The sequence below is a fragment of the Anopheles merus genome, chromosome 3L (genome assembly GCF_017562075.2).
Source record: "Anopheles merus strain MAF chromosome 3L, AmerM5.1, whole genome shotgun sequence".
NCBI lineage: Eukaryota > Metazoa > Arthropoda > Insecta > Diptera > Culicidae > Anopheles > Anopheles merus.
In genome coordinates, this window is record NC_054085.1 from 12,459,919 (window position 1) to 12,481,757 (window position 21,839).

The following is a 21,839-nucleotide window of genomic DNA, read 5'->3' on the forward strand; positions in this document are numbered from 1 at the left end:
CGACAGAGGGAGCGAGAGTGAGTGGAAAATGAAGGACATACAATCTGTAAAAACGCGCACAACTGCATAACGTTACTCTGCTTGGGGTCATCGCTTTTCCGCCGCTTTTTGTCCTCTTTCTTAGTTTGTGCTCTTTTTTTTGTTGCTTTCTTTTGAACGTTCTTTGATTCGTTCTTGGTCCTTTGTCGTCGTTCCTTTTGAGCAGAACGGTTTTGGTTTACGTTTTGTATGGGCGCTCATCATCATCATCAGGTTTTCCATATTTTTATACACACTTTTTCCTACTCCATCTCTCTCTTTCTTTCCTTTCTGTTGTTCTATTACTGCCCTTCAATCTTTTTTACAAACGTTCTTTTTTTTTTTTGCTTCACTTGAATCATTCCATAAAGGAAGAAACCAGACACACAGACACGAAGAAAAAAGGGACACACGGTGAGCATAATCGACGATGAAAATGTCGATCCTCTGTTTGGTTTCGAGCTTTTTTTCTTTTTGTCGCTGCTTATGCCTCCATGTCGGGTGTGGATGGCATAATATTATTACGAAAGGAACACGTGTTCGAAGTGTGCACGGTGTGATCCTCGCCTGAACGGGAACGGCACGACGGTAGGTGTGATCGAGCACACGCAGAAGAGCAAAAGGAGAGACCGAGTGAAATAGGGAGAGTAGTGCGCAAAGGGGGAAAGGATTTCGGGTGGGGTTTGTGTAACGCAAAAGGGGCTAATTTTTTTTTTCGGAGGAAACCGCCGTTATGCTGCGATCCAGCTAAACAAAAAATAAAAAAAAAGGTTTTTGGTGTTCTTATTCATCCCAGTTTTCGAAAAAGGATGCACGCAAGAAAAAAAACCCGAATAAGGTGAAAGTTGCCCAGAATGAGCGTTCTTGGTGCAAAAATCTTGAACTTTGAGGGGCACCGTTAAGGTTAAATTTGGAACCCTTTACTTTTGGGGAAGGGAGAGTATAATTTTTGTTCGGATGATTATGGTGGCAAGCAGGAAACTTTAAACGAAGCCGTGAATGAACCACAAACCACAAGGTGGATAAGGGTTGAGGAGTGCGTTAAAGAAACATCATTGGCACGAGGAGTTTGAGAGGCTTTTGTTTCATTAATTTAAATTTTGTGCATGTTGTTTGGTGTGAAATTTAGGAATATGCTTAAATAATTTCAAAATCAAAGATGTTTTATTCCAACAGCCATTGAAGTCCTTCGCTTTAATTTTAAGATTAATATCAGGACTCTAAATAAATGTTGTTAGCCTGATTCTTAATCAGGCATAATACTTATAATAATAGTTAGAAAAATCATAACAGCTCAGTACATGGAACCAGAGGCTTGTAACAAATCGATTGATTGCACAAGTTGATCCGGTACGAAGGACCATTTTTTGGCAAAGTTGAGGATATGTTTATCCTGAGCGTGTAGAACCACCAGTTGTGGAATAATCGATCAATTCTCAAGAATAATCCTTTTTCTTGATTTTTTCATAAAGATAAAGATCATACAACATCTTTCAGCATTGGCTTCATATAGGTTTCATGTAGGGGTTTCTATATTCTATTTACACACTCGCAAGGCTTATTGACGATTTCCCAAATTGTTTTGAATTTGTGTGTGTTTTGAATATTTTATTAACTGTCTCCCAACATTTTTTTCAATTATGTTTCAGGACGATGTCTTAAAATCGCGAAACAAATTCAAACATATTTTGTTTGACAGTAAAACAAATTCTTGAGATCAACTCCATTTCATTTGATCTACATTTATTGATAAAAAATGAAGCTTTTACGATAGAAAATTAAACCCTACATCAACCAGAAACCAGTGTAAAGCTGAATGAATCGTAACGGCAGTTTCTTTAAACACCGGCATAAGCACACGCACAACCAGCATACTCCACCCCATGATCACGAATCACGTGGTCCTCCTCCTTCATCGTCAGCAAGCGATTGAGTAGTTAATTGCTTTTGATTATTTTCACAAAGCGCCCCAACGGTTCACTCCGGTCTCCTATAATGCGCTACTTCCTGCTACCGGGTATTGCTGAGGTACGTAAGCGCACCCTTAGTAGCTGCAGGGAAATAAGATGCCACTTAGCGCCAGTTGTATGAAAAGTAGTTAGAAATAACAAGATTTTTGTTAGGAAGAAAATTGGAATATATTTAATTTTTGTATATTTTAAAACAATTCGGGAATATTTCTTTCTCGAGAACCATTTACCATCCTCCCAAAAAAGCGAACCCTTCCCTCTGTTTGGGGGACTTATCAATTGGCTCATAATTACTTCTTCGATGCATCCTAGCCTCTTTCCACCAATGAGTTGGGGGTTCAAATCTCGCTCTCTTAGCAGCTTGAAAAGCCAATACATACGACTCTGGAACGAGGGAACATCTCCAACTGGGTTTGAGCCTTGCGGCCGGGGGAGGGTGGTCTGAAGTGGAACCTGTTTGACAGCTTCGTTTAATAAATGATTTTGATTGCGGTGAGGAATCGGTTAGGCAGATATGTTAGTCGACGGACGAAGGAGGAGAGGACAAAGATCGACGACGTTAGGCAAACACAACTAGAGCCAGTAACAGAAGAAAGAGAGAGAAAGAGAAAAACCAGCCAGATTGTTACGATGGATGGATCATTAGGGTGCACTTGTCGGTGACACAAACAAACCGCTCGGGTGACAATCGACAGTCACCACCTCCTCCGGCAAGGCCAACGTGGATTTGACGAAAGATTCCCCTTTCGTGGACGTGGACGAAGCGATCCGAAGCGTCCCCGGATGTGAGTTGTAGCTGAACGCGCTGTGTAGAGTTGCCTCAGGTTCAACGGATCTTTTGGGGGTTTAGGAAGACAAATAATGTAGTTCCAAAACAGGGAACCCCAGAAAGAGAGTCGACTTCAAAATATATTGATTGTAACAAATTTTTAAGAGGATGGTTACATTATGATTAATTGAAAGATCGCTCTCTTCATCAAGGTTGAGCGGAATTGGAGCTGAGAAAGGTGTTTTCGTCCTCATTCAGGGTCGATTTGTGAAGGTTTCAGGCTTTTGTAGGGCAGGTCAAGACTGTAATTAAAAGCTCATTTGAAGTTGCCTTTTCCGAAGTCTGTGTGATTTCAATAATCGATCAATATTAGAAGCAATCGGGAATGGGAGTCACTTGATCGTGTAATTCTAGCAAATCCGACAGAAATTCAAAAGAACACCTGTGTTGCACTGTATGTACAACATACAAAACACTCTAACGTACGATGATTAATCGATCGTTAATTAGGTGTCCGGTGAATATCCGAGCAATAAAAATGGTACAAGTTCAGCACCTACGATCGGCTTTTAAATACACCACCCTGTCGAACATACCATTCTAAACGGGCCACAAAGGAGCGTAACTAACCCTTCTTTTTCCTACTTGTGCAGAATGGATGGTTGGAACGGAGGTGGCGGTTAGGCAACCATCTCACACGTTAGCGAAGCATTCAGCAACTCCTCACGGAACAGCTTTACGATCGTTCCAACTCCCTGCCAACATCGAATCATTTTATGGCTCACAGAGCTCACAGTGGTGATGGAATAGAGACCCGACGATCGTGTGCTGTGCCGGGGACTTGTCGTGTGCCAGTCTCGTTCGACACCATTCCACTGGCGATGGGGTGGCAGGAAGACGTCGAGAGTGTGGCAAAGTCACGACTACAGGAAATACAGTGTTGACCCCCCCAGAGACAGCCAGAATTTGATGTGTTAAGCCTCCGCCGTATGTTCGTAACGGGGTGGGTATGTGTGTTCGACTCTATTTATGGTAGGGTCTCTCCAGTAGACCAGCCGTCATTCTTCCGTTAATCAGTGCCGGCCGATCGCAAAAAAAAAGCTTCACGCGGACATGCGGACATTAGAAATTGAAAGTTCTGTCGTGTCAGGACCGGCGGCAGGCGGTGGCAGCACTGACGGCGTTGAAGAGTGTGGCGTGTGAATGTTTCCTTATTTTGAGGTCTGCCTTTTTCCGGGGCCTCTAGGATTCTAGAGGATTTGAAGGTTTTGTCCTCCCCCGAAGGTTAAACGGACGCCGGCATTTAACGTTTCCCGTCTGAGACGGGGGACAACCGTAACCAAAAGGAGGAAGTACAAGGTGTTGGTCTAGTGCTTCTTGGTTGATTTGCTGAATTAAATTAGAAGAGATTCAGATCTAGCTTGAGTTGGGATTTAAAGAACGGAAGACTAGAGAACTAAAAGCCTGAATAAGTCTGAGGCTTAAAATAATGACGATTTTAAATTGAAGGAACGAATGTCTAATGTCCTTGCACTACAATTCAGTTTAATTAAACAATTTAGAAGTTTTCCAAGTCCAACAATTCCCTGCTCAGAACAAGCAAGTAGGCAAAATAGGCAATAAACCTTACGATCGCGATCGCGAACGAGACGTGATGTCTCTTTCCATTCAGAATGACTGTCAAAACCAGTTCCTAGCACGTATCTAGGCATCATTTAAAGTCAGCTCAAGCAAACGGCGGTTCGAAAAATTTAACAACTTCTCATCAACAGCGTTCCACCCGGCGGATCCACGCGGATGTGCTGCGTCGTTCCGTTGACAGTGAGAAATCTTCACCTCTCGCCAAGTTTGGTGACTATTTGGCAAGCGAAAACAGGCCTCGCCGCATTAAAACGTTGTCGAAATCTGTCGTTCGGTGAAGCCGTGTCAGGACGAGCCTGTTAGGGGCTTTTGTCTCTAACTAACCTAAGCCACACGAAATTGGTTTCGGTTGATCTTGAAACAACAAGTTGAAAGCATCTAGCCAGCCCGCCAGTCGACAGGGTTTGCTTGAGAGCAGGAGGTTTAGGTTTAGCTCGATCGATTAGTTGACGAACGTTCCTCTATCCGCTTGCAGAGTGCGCAACGTCGATCAGAATGAGCGAATTAAGTCAAAGTCCATCAATCACTGGTGTCGGATATCTCCGGGTTTGCTCCTAAGTGCGCAAAAGAAACCAATTCTTTTGCTGCACACGATTGTCTAGGTGTTGTGCGAGAGGGGGCTCCAAGTCGTGGCTAGATCATCTACACCTACACAATGCTAGAACTGATCCTCGCTCGAAGCAGCGGTGTTTTGCTCAGTGTGCTTAAGTTAATAGCACATCTTTCCACTTGACACGTTTTTGGAGCGTTGGTTGCGGGGGTTTTAGCGCCTTCCAGAATCAATCATCACGTTGGGGCTGATTATCATTAGATCAGGCAGAGAGCATCACCCAGACCTCATGCTGGTCTAGTGTCCTTCAGAAGCGGCGAAAGAGAATGTTTTGACAATCGCGAATGAACGAATCAGGCTGTGGTTTGCAATAGAACCTTGAGTTTTATTGTTGCAATGTTATAATTTATAGCATTCAGGGTGATTTTATGCCATAAAGAGAGGAGTAAGCTTAACATTTTAGACGTTGTTCTTGTTCTAGCTTCAATTCTGGTCTTTCATGATAGATTCGGTTTTCCATTCCCTAGGCAAGGCTATCCTGAACTCGGTCCAGAAAAATATCTTGGTTTCTGTGCCGTAAGGACATGCTTCATGCGAATTTTATTTCTTGTAAGATTTAATAGCGAGGGAAATTAAACCAGCGGTAAACGATCACGTGGTCAATCTTATAATACTCATCCAATATAAGCATTTGCTGAGAGCGGACAAAAATACTGGACTTTACAGGAAATTCAAATTTAAAAACGCGTATGAGAAATACAAAAAAAATTAACGCCTTTTTTATACCCCAATGTTCCGTTTCCTTTCCCAAAACGCAACAGCAAACCATCACGCGAGTATTATTATATCATTTGATAATAATGAAGGTCGCATTACAAACGTCCCTTCTTCGCATCCCCTGCATAACATATCTACTCATCCATCAATTAGGGGACCAGGGGGCTCGTTTAGTTAGTTTATTATACCGGCAGCAAAGCAAAAAGAAAACCTCACTTAATGCGCTAATTGTGACCCTTATGCACCGGCATGTCAACAGTGCCACCGCGACTCGTTCACAAACAAATCCCTCTCCCCTCTCCGGGAGAACCTCGAATACTTCCCCCTTTTGCACTGAAGCTATCAATATCCCGTGTGTCGAACAAAACGAAGAGATGGGAGGGTAGTGCAGGATTCCGAATTGACTGTCAATTGATGAAAAGTGGGAAAATCAACTATCCCACCCAACCGTCTCTCAGCATACGGGACAGGTAACGAATTTCCCGAAAAACCACTCGAAAAGCAACCCAACTGCCGTAGATCCGTTTTGAGGAAGGATCTCCCGCTTCAGATTTGATGCTTCATCGCGTGCTGTGTGCGTGCGTGCGACTTCCAAGTGCGTGAGGGTTTGCCGCGGTCCTTGATGGTTGCGGTAATAAATAAATGAGTAGCCCGCATAAACCGGTGCGAGATGCATTTTTGCTGCAGTGCGAGGGGTCCTGAGCGTTTGAAAGATTCCTCCGGAAGGGTCGTCGTGTGAGAAGGAATCGGAAGTTGTGTACCGGCGTGGCGATCGTGGGGAAAGCGCGACAAAAGCGTTCACACGTGACCAGCACGCGTTTAGAGCCAATTCCCTTTTTGAAAACACTCGAGAACTTTATAGTCTGTGCGGAGAAAACTGAGGCGCGCCCCTATCGGTATAGGCCGCCTGAGGGTCCGCGCATCATACCCTTCCGGTGTTGCTGAAGGATTTTCGGCTTTTTAAAAACAAAGTCGCACTACTTTCAGCGGGAAGGGGCACCGGTTGTGCGCGTGCTCGGTCGGTTCGGTTATGCCGGTTTTGCTTTTAGTAACGGTTAATAAAAATACACACACATTTATGCTGGTGGCGTTCCACGGGGAAAGTGGAACTTTTTCACACAGATTAGGTTATCCACAGAACCGTTAGAGCCGTTTGCAATCAATTGATGAGGACGGGAAAAGCCGATTTTTTAGATTAGTATATCCATCTTTTCTAGACAGAACTAATATAGGAACCAAACTGGTTTGGATCACTTTTAAATTGAAGCAAATATATAACCAATTACATTTGATTGGAGGATTGCATTGTGTTAATTAAGAGTGATTTTCTTTGTAAATAGGATTAGAAGCATTTTAAACTGATTTTTTGAAACCCAAGCAGGCTGATAGATAGGTCTATGAATGCTACTTATCTTATTTATATCCCTTATCTTAAATATTAAGTTACAAAATACACCAGCATGATAAATAATTGCATGTCATTCAACCGTTTTCAATGTTTTTCATCGTTTAATGATACTAATAATAGATAAACATATGTGTTCTATTTATAGCCGAAAACATAGAAAAAAAAGTATAAATGATCAACAACATTGTTCAATGCTATTACACCTTTGCTACGCATTAACTGCGTTTTAAAATCTAAAATAAACGAAAAAGCTAAAATTAACCACTCACAAGCCAAACCAACGCCAAGCGAGCGAAGCGCGATAAGAGCTCGGTTACGCATCGCAGTATGCCATAACCTGTTTCAATCCACGCGTCTCCTCTTCAACCAGCCGAAATAGCTCAGTTGGGAGAGCGTTAGACTGAAGATCTAAAGGTCCCCGGTTCAATCCCGGGTTTCGGCAGGCAAGATTCTTCTTTTTGAATTATTTTAAACTCTTTGCTCTTCACGTACGTAACACGTTTTTACTTTCTTTTAATGTTTCATTATTTTTTTCAATAATGTTAAACAGGAAAATTCAAAGCTTATTTCGACAAATGTTTGTATTATACTAAAATATAACAAATTACATGTACGATACAATTACAATTTATATTAAACTATGATAATCATTGTTAAATATAAGCAGTATAAGGTATAAGGGGAAAACAATTAAAATACAGATGAATTTGAATATGTTTCGTTCATTTAAAGTGAAACAGCGATACAATAAATTTACAACTAATGAAATCTCAACTCTTAACAAGCATGCCATAAGCATTAACTAAGTTAAAATATAACAAAATAAATCAGAACAAACCAATTCAATAGAGTTAATTTATATAAGAACTCCATAATGAGCAGCAAACCACCAAACAGAAGCAGTTAACGGACAATATAAAATTTTCCCGCTTGCCGAGAGATTTACTTTGGCGGCACCACAATGACACTTTTAACTCAATTTAACTTCCCCTTCCTTCGCCGCTCTTCCCTTGCTCAACCCTGCTGAAGCGGTGAGCCAAAAGCGACATTCAAGCATCAAGCCCTATTCAGCTGTCCCCCACAGCAGAGGAAGAAAAAATGAAAACAGTCTCTCTTTTCAGAACCATCCAATTTCCATTCCGCTTCCACCGGGCATCATGTGTCCAAATTGAGCATTTGTTGTTCACCCAATTAGATGAACAGAGGGCGCATGGTCGTCGTGTATACGTGTATGTGCTGTGCTGTGTGGAGATGCGCACTCAACGGAACCACTTGACCACTACCGTTCACGATCAATCATACCATTTTTCACCACTTTCACTACTTGCCCTGTCCCAGTGGGGGAGAGGTGGACTGGTGCGCATATGGAAGAGTGTGGGTGGCATTTTTCTTTTGTTATCATTTTCCGCCTTACACTGGCCCAATACTCCGCACGTACGACACGGCATGCGGACACGCCGGGTATGCCCCAGTACAATAACGGACGGAGCGGTCCGGAAGTGGGTCATGTGTGTTACCGAATGATGTGTGTGTGTGTGTGTAACGTTTGTTCCGGTTTTCGCGCCGACACCAAACACACTAAATTACATTGTAATGTGAGGGCGGCGGAGGTGGAAGGTTTCCTGTCAAATGCCCACCCGGGCGGTCTGGCTGGCAGGTTTCCTCCTTCCGTACTCCGCGATCGTTGTTCGATCGCAAACAAAAGAGTAACAACGCACCTAAAAAGCCGCTGGTAGTAACAGCTTTTCCGGGTCTCGTTATACATTTTTGAGTCGTGTGTGTGTGTCGTCGTGTTTGTGGTACTGTGCTGCGCCGGTTGGAACAATGGCCCATTTTTAACGTTTCAAAAATCGAAATCGGAAGTGGCAAGCGCCACCACCGCCGCACCACACGGTGACAAGATGAAAGCATTTCATTTTGTGGTTGGAAAGACACATCGTAATCGAAATGTGTGAATGGTTTTTTGTTGTCTATTTGATGATCTGTCGTTTGAGTCTTGTTTCGGTGTTAGCAAGAGTTTTTATTTATAAGTGTTTGTGTTCATATGTGTGAATTAAAATAGAATAATATAAACAAATTCAATGAGCATTCCATTCAGTTTCTTTTCCAACATTTTTTTTTAAATTGTCATTTTTGAACGATGTAAAATTTATTTGCCAAAAATCAAACTGTTCGTACAATATGCAGCTATTTTTACTCAAATAAGTTAATAACTGAACAAAATTGTAATTATCGCTGCCGACTGGTTTTATCTTTGATTAGCAAATTGTGGAATTAAATGGTGTATTTTCCGATTTCGTTAAACAGGGTTTGCAATGATTAGTAGGTCTCTTTTAAGCTCTATTCCATTGAAAATAAATTAATTACTAATTAATGAATTTTTAATAATGTAAATAAAATGTATTAATAATAAATTTTCCAAAATTTTTAAGAACTGTCTGAGAATAAATCGTAAGAAAACTCCAAACAATATTTGGGAAGCATTGAAAAAAAAGTCTGGAACCTATAACAAAATTATAGCTGTAAATAAGGGTTAAGTCCAACAAATGTCCACTTTTTGCTCAGTTTTTAGAGTTTGTTCCAATATGTAACGTTTTCAAAGACTTTTTATTGAGTATGGAATTATTAAGAATGTAGTTCTTAAGCAATACGGCCTTTTCGGACCGTTCCTCCTGAATGAGAAAAAAAAACATTGAGTATGGAGCCTAACCACCAACATGGAGGCGTGAAAATCCTACTACACCGATGACTCCGACTCCAGACGACTCCGGACGATTCCGAACTCCGGATGACTCCGGACAACTTCAACTCCGAACGACTCTGGATGACTCCGGGCTTCTTCGAACGATTCCGGACGACTCCGGTCGACTACGGCTTCGTGCGGAACTAGTGGTTTGGATTTTGTCGAAGACGGAATCGGACTAACAATAGCAGGAGTCGGATCAGAGTCATGGGTGCGCTCCAAAGAGATTCGTCCGTTGCAATGTGCTTGTGATCAGGCATTTTATTTCGTTGTGTTTTTGGTCTTCCTCTTTGCGCCTGCTCTTCCTATACAGGTCTTTGTTTCGAATGCCGACTTCGGACGACTCCGACTTCAACCGATTCCGGACGACTCCAAACGGTTCCGAACGGCTCCGTACGACTCCGGACGACTTCAACTCCGAACAACTCTCGACGACTCCGGACGAGCCTGAACGACTTCAGATAATGCTGGCAGGAACTACCTTCCGGAGTTTGTTCCGACATTTTCGGAGTCGGATCTGAGTCGACTCTGGGTTTTGCCAACTTTACCCATAGCTACACAGGACGAGCATATCATTTTAACACTAACTTTGCAATAAACAATACGGGTTTGGACATTAAAATCGCAACGTTAATAAAAATGTGAATTTGCCATACTTGAAGCCTTTTTTACAAATTTATTTATTAGCTTAACGACATTAATGCCTTTATAAAGGCATTAGATAAACATTACGACTATTGATTGCTTGTTTGGTCATTAGTTGAAAGTTTATCCAGAGAACAACTTTTAACTACTTTTGAATTTCGTAAATATGTTAACTTTTGGCATGTCAGTAAATCATAGAATTAAAAATATAAAAAACAGTCAAAAAAACGCTTGGAAATGGAATGGAATTCTCCCTAAAATTCCTTTTTGTACAAAAACCCGTTTGATGAAGATCACAATCGGCATGGAATACCTTTACTGACGAATATATCACACCGTACATCTGCACCACTCTTGAATTCCCCATAAAATATTTGCCCAAGTCATGTTCAAACGTCTCAAAGAGCGATAGGAGCCCGTGAGGGTGGAATTTATGACCACAAGACAAAGCCGCGTAACACGAGTAAACACAGTAACACGTCCGAGATTGTGTCCATAGCCCAATGGCTTAGCGTCCCACGAAAACCCGGATCCGTAGTCAACCGCGTGTGTGTGTATGTGTTAACCATTTCCGGGATCTCCAGGCCGGCAGATGAGAGTGATCGTCGCAAGCGCGATCAGCTGAGCTGTCAGACGCGGTGCGAGCGCGTTTTGTTTGACATTTTTGCATTGTTTACCTTGTGTTTTTGTTTTGCGCGCGCACATTGAAGTACAGAACGATTCTCTTTGTATCCCGATACCGGGCGTCTGTTGACTGTGGCCTGCTGAGATGTGTTTCCCCCCCTATACAACACAAACACATTCTGCGCGATCTTCTGCTATAAAAAGATGTAAATTCCCATGCCGCGTCGCGAGATCCCGAGATCTCGCACAAAACTCATCTTCAACTTCCAGTGCGATGGACAGAGAACCGACAGCAATACACAAAAAAAAAAAAAACACGATTACGGACGACATCCCGACTGGCGCGGGACTGGCGTGTTTTGCGAAAGCACCTTGGTAAAGGTCGTTCAAACATATCACCTTTTTGATGATGTCTGCCGATGTTGAGAATGATGAAGAAGGTGTTTGGCTTACACACAACGGATAGAGGCGAGTCGTCGTTTATTTGGACTCTTGGACAACAACAAAAAAAGACCCGTCAATCCCAACCGCCTCGAGCCTCCCTTCGGTTTTGTGATCATTGTTTCGTATTTAAACATAATCACACACCGCGTGGATTTTTTGCTGTTCTCGCACTCTGCGGACTTTAAACACGCAACACTCTGGGCCCAAGCGAATAACCCTTTTCTCTGATTGGGGGGAGTGACGTCCCAAGTGTTTAAGCACCTCCGCCCCTTCGGAAACCTGGGGGGGGGCTTTAACAAAATGTAACTCTAGGGTCTAGGAGGTGGTTGCCCATTCGATGGCGTTTTGTGCGTGTGTGTGGTAATATTTCCTGTCAATTCGTACGCTTCGCGTACGATTTGTATCACACACGCATCACTTGGCGTTGTTGCAAATGTCAAGGGACGGAGTAAAAAAGCATTAAGGTGTGGTAGAGTGAGAAAAAAATGGGTCCTCAATTATGCCATTATGCTGTCATAAGCGATTTGTCACTCTCACTTTTAGCTGTGTCGCTGCTGGCTAAACTTCATTAAAGTGTGCACGCGTTTTGGGTTTTATTTTTGTTCCTATTTTTTTTCCAATGTGTTACATAAATGCTGTCTTCAATCATTGATGATGAATTGTTTGTGCTTATTGCATTGTTGTTGTTGTTTAGTTTGTGTAAAGGTGTTTAAGTTCCTTTTTCATGTTGTTTGTTGTTTTCTTTTGTTACATTTCTGCAAACTGTTTTGAAGTAAGTAAACAGTCAATTATGATAGTTTTTTTTTTTGTTTCATTTTTTTGTTGTAGAGCATTGAGCAGAAAGTCTTATCTTATCTTCTTTTCTTAGTCTATCTTAAGAAGATTTTTCATCATCTTCTTTAACTTTCTCATGTATTTTTCTTTTTTTAGTTTAGTTTGTAGCCTTTGCTATCATTTTCTATCTTTCGTTTAAGTTTTTTTATTTATGTTATTGACTATTCTAATTAGGTTTCATTTTTTCTAATTAATGTTTGTATTATTGCTTTCCTAATTGCTTTCTCAAGGCCTTTAAAATTATTCATTCATTTCCCTTCGTTATTGCTTCATTTCTGTCTGTGTTCAATTTAGAAAGGAGTTGGGTACGATTGCACATTAAAGCTCAGCCAGGCTCACGCTTCCTGTTTTGCTGCTCAGGAACTTCCGCTTAGAAAGGTACGGGCGTCAAATCGCATTCCGGAACACTGCGCTAATCGACCAGCGTGTGTGTGTGTGTGTGTATGTGTTTGAGGCGGATTAGGTGGGCGAACCGCGTGGCTTTAGTACACTCGGAACTGTCAGCTTCGATTAAAGCCGAAACGGTACCAGAAATGCAACACCACAGTGTCGTCGGCGGCGGCGGAAACGATTGCGCGATCATTTACGCGCTTGGCCGAGTATGCAAAACACGCCTGACAGTACACATGTATTCACACACACACACATGCGCATGGATTCCGCGTGTTGAGCGAGCTTAGTACTAGCTCTCAACTAGCTTAGCCTTTCGGTTGGTTTAATTATGGCACCACCACGGGTTTGGAACTTTACCGGGGTTTTTTTTTTCTACTCCCCGTTGGTCGGTTGGTTGGATGATGGTGGGTGATGGAAACTTGCCGAGCCGTAACGCGTAATTGAAAGCACAAGCATAACTTGAAAGAGATTGCTTCTTGGCTGTTGGTAGGCACAATTAGAGTGCCAATTGGTCGGCTTGTAAGTGGACCTAATTAAATGGCTTTTAGAAGCAAAATAAAGCGATGTTTTGTAAAGGGGACTGTAAAACAAGCTTATTACAATGCAGTCAATAACCAATTGGATCGGTTCCGTCGTGTTGGAAATTATCGTGCATTAACGTCACTGCGCTGGGAGTCATTTTTTGGACTAAAATACAGTTTACTAACGAGCAAGAATTGAAATATATTACAGTAACCTACTCCTTCAGAATTACACCATACATACCACGGAGAGTATTGTAGTACAATTTGAGCTGAAAATCTCTTATAAATGTTATTGCATGATTAATGCATAGTTAGATGAGATGATAGTATGTATTTATGTATTAATTGTCATTTTTGACACATTTTTAATAACATGTTTCTAATTGGTGGTGTTTCTAAACAAGGATTTAAAAAAATCAACGCTACAACTATGCTAAAGACTATTATGGGTCTAGGAAAATAATTACAAAAAGGTTAAAAGCCAAATTTTATGAAAAGGTAATCCAATAAGTCTGAAATAAAATGAGAAAAGCATTCTTCTAATTGAAAATGAGGTCATTTCCGTGCAAATTTTGGTTCTGTGGCACTTACTTCAGAGAGCCTCCGTCGTACCTATTTTTAAAATTAATTAACAGTTAACAAGCTTACAAATTTTGACTCCAGTATAAATTATCATAAGTTTATTATGTATTTATATATTTGTATATGTGTTTATTCTTTATATTTTTTTACTTTCCAAATTTTTAGTTGTTTATTTACATTTTTTATTTTTTATTTATTTATATCTAAATCAATTCAATTAATGACGTTCCAGACATGGGCAATAAAAGTTCATTAGAGCTACACTGTCGCCTCCTAAAGTCAATAATTTAGTCAATACAGACCGGACAAACGATAAGAACAATGATACTACTATTATGTTCCATTGATGATTTTATCGTATTTATTTTAATTACTTGAAATTCAAATATTATGAAATTATTCATTTTATGACTTTAATTAAACAACTTTGAGCCACACATTTTTAGAAGCTAAGTAAACAACTGTCAAATGTTGTAGCATCAGTGACGAAAATGTATGGAAAAGAAGCAGAGACTTAACTGCCTTATATGAAAATTAAACAAACTGTCCAACGTTTATGCTTTACATACAAAACGTGGCGATTTAGATACAAAAAATAGCTGTGTCGACTGTAACAGGATATAAACAGACCAAAGTTATATCAATTCAAGACGATAAAAATGATTTAAACATAATTCATCTTTTTTTAATCAAATAAATAATTCTTTAGTGGAGCTCCGTTCCCTCAGAACAATATAAAATATTGCATAAATCTAGCAGTCAATTCGATGCAATTCTGGAAAACAAACATATTTTAAACAACACATAAACAATTTCTATAGAATAAAATTTCCATATTTTACGTATTGGGCGCTGCCGTTCTAGACTTGACTGTTTGTGCCATTTTCTTTAAGCATTATAAACAACAAATATTAGAGACAATAAATCCAAAAGCCTTAATGAAGCACAAACAAAACAAATAACTAGAATGTGAATTCAATTCCATTCAATTAACGATTTTAAAAAGCGATTTGTTCTACACACGCTAGTTGGAAAGGAATTTGAAGTCTTCCAAAAATTATTACCTAACCAGAAAAGTTTGTCGTTTTTATGATGCTTTTTTCTGCGTTTAAGGTCTGCTTCACATAGAATGTAACATTTTATTTGATTGCGAGCAAACGCGATTCCCCATTCTCGGCATACTTCCATTCTAAAAAAACAAACAAAAAAAACCCCCGCAACATAGAATAACCATAAAACAAACACTCACCTGTACGCACCACACGTTCCGCTTCGTTTACGATTCTGGTCAGCAGCCGGCGGGGTTGGTTCGAAGAATCTTTCGATCGAAAAAAAATAAGGAAAAAAAGTATATACATATACATTCTCCCAATCTCCGAAGCACGCACATTCAGCGGCGTAATCCGATCGTCCGGCCGCCGTCATTCGCGCGATGGACTTTCCACCCGGACAGAATTCTTATTGGTTCATTAGACTATCCCCGTCCCCGTCGTCACAAGGAGGGCTGCATCGGGCCACAATCGCGGATGTGACCAAACACATAAGCCCCCTCTTCGCTCCTCTCGCATCACGAGATGGTCATAAAAGTGTGAGGAGATGGGTTGGCCGAGGCTCGAGCATTCTACGCTAAGAAAATGGCCATTCTGAACCGCTCGACCGTTCTGAAGTATTTTCCACCCCATCAAACCGCCCGACGGTCGGTTTTGATGGAAAAAACCCGTTCCGCCTCCCGTCCAACTCTTCCAACCTTTGTCTTTGGTGAATTTGCCCGGTAGTGTTCACAACATGTCGCGCATATGTAAACCGGCGAAGCCTCACAATGACGCGTGACAGGGCGTTACATTCTGCCGCAAGGGCCACCAGTTTATGCCGCGAAACGATGAGCTTCTCGGTGTGTATGTGTGTGTATCTGTGACTCGATAATGTGTAATTTAAATTGTTAATTGAATTCAGCCTGAGACGGTGTGCGGCGGCATGGAGCAGAAGAGGAGCTGGAAGAGCCGGGACGCGCTAGGCAGGATGCGCGCGCTGTTATGACGTGTCCGGTTTATTTATTTCCCATTAGCCACCTCACCGAAAGGTTCACTTTGGCTGGGAGCGGTCAATACACAGCTGACCCGGGAATTGTTTAAAGGCCGAGAAGGGAGTCAAGAATAGACTGATCTTGGCTATGATCATGCGATCCTGCAAACACGGCTCGCAGGGGTAAGCAAATAAAGCGCGTTTTATTTCCGTGAGCGCAAGCATACGTGCTAAATGGCTGTTTATTTAATCAGCGAATCCTTTCGCAATGGCGTATGAATGCTTTCAGTGCCTTTGGGAATCAATTGATTTGATTGTTTTGTGGGGATAATATTTGTTTTATATCAAGCTGCTGTAAGGCAATCTGTTGGACGTAAGTATAAGCTTGATTTAAAAAAATAAACATCAATTACTCTTAATAAATTCGGATATTGTTGGACGCAATGAAAATGATATTCAAAATTGCAAAACACTATTAGAACTATTTGAAATTAACAAAAATATAATAAATATTGAAAACATGCGACATTAGTTCGTTTGTTTGTAGATTTTTGATGCCAGATGTCGCTGTTTGTTTCCTACATGTTTGTTTACTTAGGCATCCCTACTGTTTTGAAGAGTCATCTTTAGATCTTCAACTATCTGTAATTTCGCTAAACTATATTCACAAAAAGAGTGTTTTTGGAAAGTTTTACTTCATTCCTGGCAATATTATAGCATTATTAGAACAAGCCATTAAAATACGACTTGTTGAGAGTGGTTTTCAGGGTTTCTAATTGGAAATTTAGATAGAGAACACAAGTACAGTGTTTTTCATAAAAAAATAGTAGGGACAACTACTTGACGTGATTTGCGATGAAATTTCTGCATAACTCATCCATAACTTGCAGAAACACTTGGAGAACTTCAGTAAGTTCTATCGATTTAAAGTAGTGGAAACCATTCAAATGGTACATTATTGAGTTCTATATGATGTGAAGTTGCAAGATTTTGTTCACTTTTAATCAAATGCTCCCAAGGAACGAGTAAAAAAATTACTCAGAGACATTTAAATGGGCCCTTTTATGATCAGCTCGAACAGAAATTCTACTGTTACGATAAAGTGAATTAAAATCGATCCAAAATTTGCCTCAAAGTTGGGTAAAATTGTTGAAAACGATTTAAAATACTTTCAAGCATTAATAAATTGCCAAATTATACAGAAAAGCGTAAATGTTTGATTAAAAACGATTTGAACTTATTTGTACACCCAATAGTGTGGTGAAGCTGCCTGATGAGGTTAATTGAAAAGAATAATATATTGCCTTTCCTGGATTCAATGAAAGTAGGAAAAAAAGCTGATGTTAAAGACCATTTGCATTTAAATCCTCAATTTTAAAAGCAAGAATACATCAAACATTTGAATTTTAATTTGATTCGACTTCTTTGTTTCAAAAATGCCTTTTTATTATTCCTCTTCTATGCCGTTTAATAAGCAGGTAAAATGGAGGAATCCCTTCAAACGAAACAACCCTGCCTCGGCAAGGTTAATGCAACATCAATCTTCATCAATCTCGGCTTTTGGTCACATGCAGGACACGTGTGGAAAGGTCCAAGGAGCAAAGCCAGACAGCATGCGATGCGTCCCGATGACCTGGACGCGTCCTTTCATTCTTCTCCGTCCACTCTCTCTGCACAACGAATATAACGAACGATCCATAACCAGGAGGATCCTTTTCATGCAGGCAGACGGAAGACACCACCACCACCACGATCATGTTACGGACACAAACAGGGACGCAAGGGCTTCCGAGGGCCAGCGTAATTATATCTTGTGGCCTTTTAATTCTCCCATTCCCTGCTCTTCTCTGGGTCAGATTGAATATGCGCGCATTGCTGAAGATTCCCGTTGAAAACTCTTAATTTTAATTTTTTATCTTTTATCCCTCCCTCCTGTCGTTCGTTGTTGTTTGCTCGCAGGGATTTCCTAACGATTTGTTTCGTACCTTTCGAGGTGCGCAACTTGCACTCAATTGATTGTCGATGAGTTCGTCGAATTGCTTCGCTGGTCAATCCAATGAACCGAACAGCAAAACACGATCGTTACGTGGAAACGTGTATCCCAAAGCGTTAAATAGAATACGGCTAGGAAAATCGAATACTTCCAGTTCCTATCATACGCTCCTTTTTTACCTTACGTTCCTTTTTAAAATTTAAGGCTCCGTTTGGAAGGATGACCGGTTTTATTTGACCTTATTCTTAAATCGCTCTTTCGTTCTCTTTCTCTCTGTAATATATTATTCTTATACACCAGAAGCATCAAATAGAAGTGAGGGACTGTGGTAAGGACGTTCGATCAGTGCTTGGTGGTATAAACGATCACCGATTTATGCACCTCCCTCGGGCTACCCCCATTAGCCAAGGAAGTGAGGAGCATCCAACTATATAGAGAGGATATGAAAATCAAACGATCAAACAAGGGTCGGAGGGATTTCTCTTTTGCTTCAATTTTGTTATCCCTTCCCTTTTTTTACGCAGCTTGAAGATCGTTCGATCTTCGTTTGTTTCGAGTCCTGGACTGGTTTGTCCTGAATGGCTGGTCGGTGGTGCGTCTTGGTGTTGAATATAAATCAGTCCCTTCCCGTCTCCCCTCGGATGCTATTTTGTTACCATTTGCTGGTACTATCCAATTTCCCGTGATTTTCCCTGCTTTCGGGGTTTCTCTACTCGATATCCTTTGCACTTTGCTGTTTGTTCCCTTTTTTCACAACTCCGTTTGAAACTTGAAACACCTGCAAGGGATCGGATTGGAAGAAAAAAGCAGCAAAAGCAAAACCTGAATGATTGTGAAAGAGAGAAAGAGACATCGAGCGATTTGACAGCAAAACTCTAAAACATATTTTTTTTTGTGGTAAAACTAACCGAAACCCCCTATTTTGCCGTAAAGCATCCAAGAGTAAAACAAGCAAAAACACAACAAAACAATCCTCCGACACATCAACAGTTTGCAACCGAAAGCGGAGAAAAAAAAGAAGATGGAAGGAGAGATTTGTTCTTCCCAACCCCGAAAGGATGATTCTAGCTGTGATGTGATAGTTTTCGGCACGAAATTACGTTGCAGAAGGCGACCAAACACAGGCCTGACAAATATAAATTGTCATTCAGGAGCAATTATTTTCACAAAAGGAAAGCCATTGTTATGGTGCTGTGCTGCTGCTGCTGCTGCAGTCCCTGCGCGCTGTGTCATTTGGTTATGTTTTTTTTCTTTGTAATTGTAGTTCATTGTTGTGCTGGAGGGAAAATCAGGTTGATGGACAGGTGGGGCGAAAGGAATAATAGTCGAAATGGGTATAGAATAACCGTTTAGAAATGAAATTTGTCATTTTTTTGTATGCTAAAAATGGTAAAAATTATACGATCGTTTTTGAAAGTTTTCTTAATATTTGATGCATATTGTAATTTGATCTTCATATTTTCATTTCTTCTACGTGATCAGCCTATAAGCTAGATCAAATTCAACTAATCATTTGACATTGGGCTCCACAGTGTAGAGGTAAACAATCAAGTTAGCGAATAGCTAGTTATTAGTTCGAGACTCATCTGGAACAGTTCAGTTGAATAACTTCGACTGATTCTTATTGTAATGAAGTGTATTTGCCAGTTATTATAAATTACATAGTTTTAGATCAATATTGGTACAGGATTTCTCAGCCTGACACTTTTGAAAGGAATACACTCTTTCTTATAACGTAAATATTGTAATCATAAAAAATAAACATAAAAAATAAGCAACTTATACCGTAGCGGGTAAACTATACGCACGCAAAATGTTGTTTCACATCGATCGGACATTTCATTTCCATCGTAATAATTTTTAAAATCTACAGCATGATTTTCAACACGTTTCAAGCTGGATTGAGTTTGACAGTTCTTTGTTATTTGTTGAAAATCATGTGGTGAAACTGAAATTTCATTTTGAAACAAATAAACCATTTGAGAGCTGTTGAAAAACATTTTGGATGTGGTGAATAACTATGTGCACATTCGAAACTGACTTGGAAAACCCTGTATAACTGTGTGTTCGTTGTTCACTGTGGGAAGGAATGATTATGAAGGTTATGCATCCAACTATTATGAAATATTACATCCTTTAAAGCACAACAGTGATACAGGGTTTTCTGAGTCGAATTCCAATGTCTACAACATTTTTCATTGCATACGAGATGATTTTCAACAGCTGTGAAATGTTGTATTTTGCTTCACAATAATGTTTTACCTCTTCCACATGATTTTGATTTGTTGAAAATCTTGTTTAAGAACAGAAATTTTATTCTGGTGCAAATACACCACTTGACAGCTGTTGAAAAACATCTTGGAGGCGGTGAATAATGAGGTGGACATTCGAAAGTGACTTAGAAAACTATGTTTATTTTCCTTTAAGATGTATATTAAAACTCTTTTTTGTGACCCTTTTTGTATGCTTAACTATCTGAAGATTTCTATATCGTGTTAAGATCCTTCCTTAAAAAAGGATTGCCATATTTGAATCATATGATGAACTTCTTCACTTAAAGGCATTTTTCCTCACCTCATCATAACTGAACCAACAGCCTTCGGCACAACATTGGACATTGGCCCCGAATCACAATTATCATCTGGTTGACCAACTCTGCACAAAAGTTACAAAACAGAGGAAGAAAATGACAAAAACCATTCCCCACTGCACACTTTCTGCACACTGCACCTCCCCAAGACAACCTTACGCACACACCGTACAAGACAAACAAGACAACAAACTATGACAACAACCGTGCGGGTACAATGCACCGCGCATCACATTTGCACACAGCAAAAGTGCATTGCACACGGTATTGCACACACACACACACACGCCGGGTTGATTGTGATGTTTATCCAACCTGGTGGTGGTGTTCCACCTACGCCACCGTGGTGGTGGTCACCAACCATTTCACTGTCAACCGCCCCGTGGCCACGTATCATCAGCGCGTATTGGAATTGTCACCACGAACGCCACCACCGCAGTTTGCTACGCACATTTCTGCGCAAACTGCAGCCGCCTTTCAATTCAAACCGTTCCCCGGTCCTCTCTTCACGGTACACACACGCTTCCCCAACTGTGTGTGTATGCATAATTACTGCAAAGTCAAAGACGCGCGATGCGTTTCTTTCTAAGCCGTTCGTTTACCGTTTTTATTAGCACCATCGTCTGGTTCGTCGCTTATTTGTTTATTTAATGCCCGGCCGCGATCTCTTTCCGCCACACTCACCCGAGCTACTGCACATTACTACTGCCGCGAACGATGCATCTTTGCGAGGAGTTTTCTTGCGAAGTTCAATGGCATTTCTGCGCTGTTGAAAGGGCAGTGCGCAGTTTTTGTATCGAATAGCGATGAGAATATATGCACTCATGCTGCTACCCCCAAGTGCTGTGCGTTTCGTTGTTTTAAGACAAATTAGCACCCAGCTGCGGTTCGAGGCAAATGCATTTCCTATCACGAGAGCGTGTTTTCATTAGCACTTCTTTTTTGCGCCTTTTGATGCTTACCATCATAAAAAATCGGAATTCTTTGGCATGGGTGCATGTTGGATTGTATGTAATTTACATATGTGCAACAGTTGTTGAAACTCTTGCAAGAATGCATCCGCTTGAAGTGCATGTTTTCTGCCGAATGAAGATAAACATTGGATGTTTTTAAAAGCTGTTTAAATAAAACAGCAATTAAATGTGGAAAGAGTGGGAAGAATGCATTTTAAATCTACAAGTCTGCTCATGCTTTTTTAACATTTAAGGCAGACAAAACGTTCTTTAACTGAGACTAAATGTATCCTCGAGTAGAGCTGATCGAATTTAAAAAAATGTACACAAAAACATAAAATTCTGTTAAACCTTAAGCA

At 40.6% G+C, this 21,839-nt stretch overlaps 1 non-coding gene across 1 annotated transcript; it reads left to right on the forward strand.

Annotated features, from left to right (window-relative positions):
* The first annotated feature begins 7,502 nt into the window (after positions 1 to 7,502).
* Trnaf-gaa lies at positions 7,503 to 7,575 on the forward strand. Its single transcript has one exon. It is a non-coding gene; the product is annotated as a tRNA-Phe (tRNA).
* Positions 7,576 to 21,839: the final 14,264 nt, after the last annotated feature.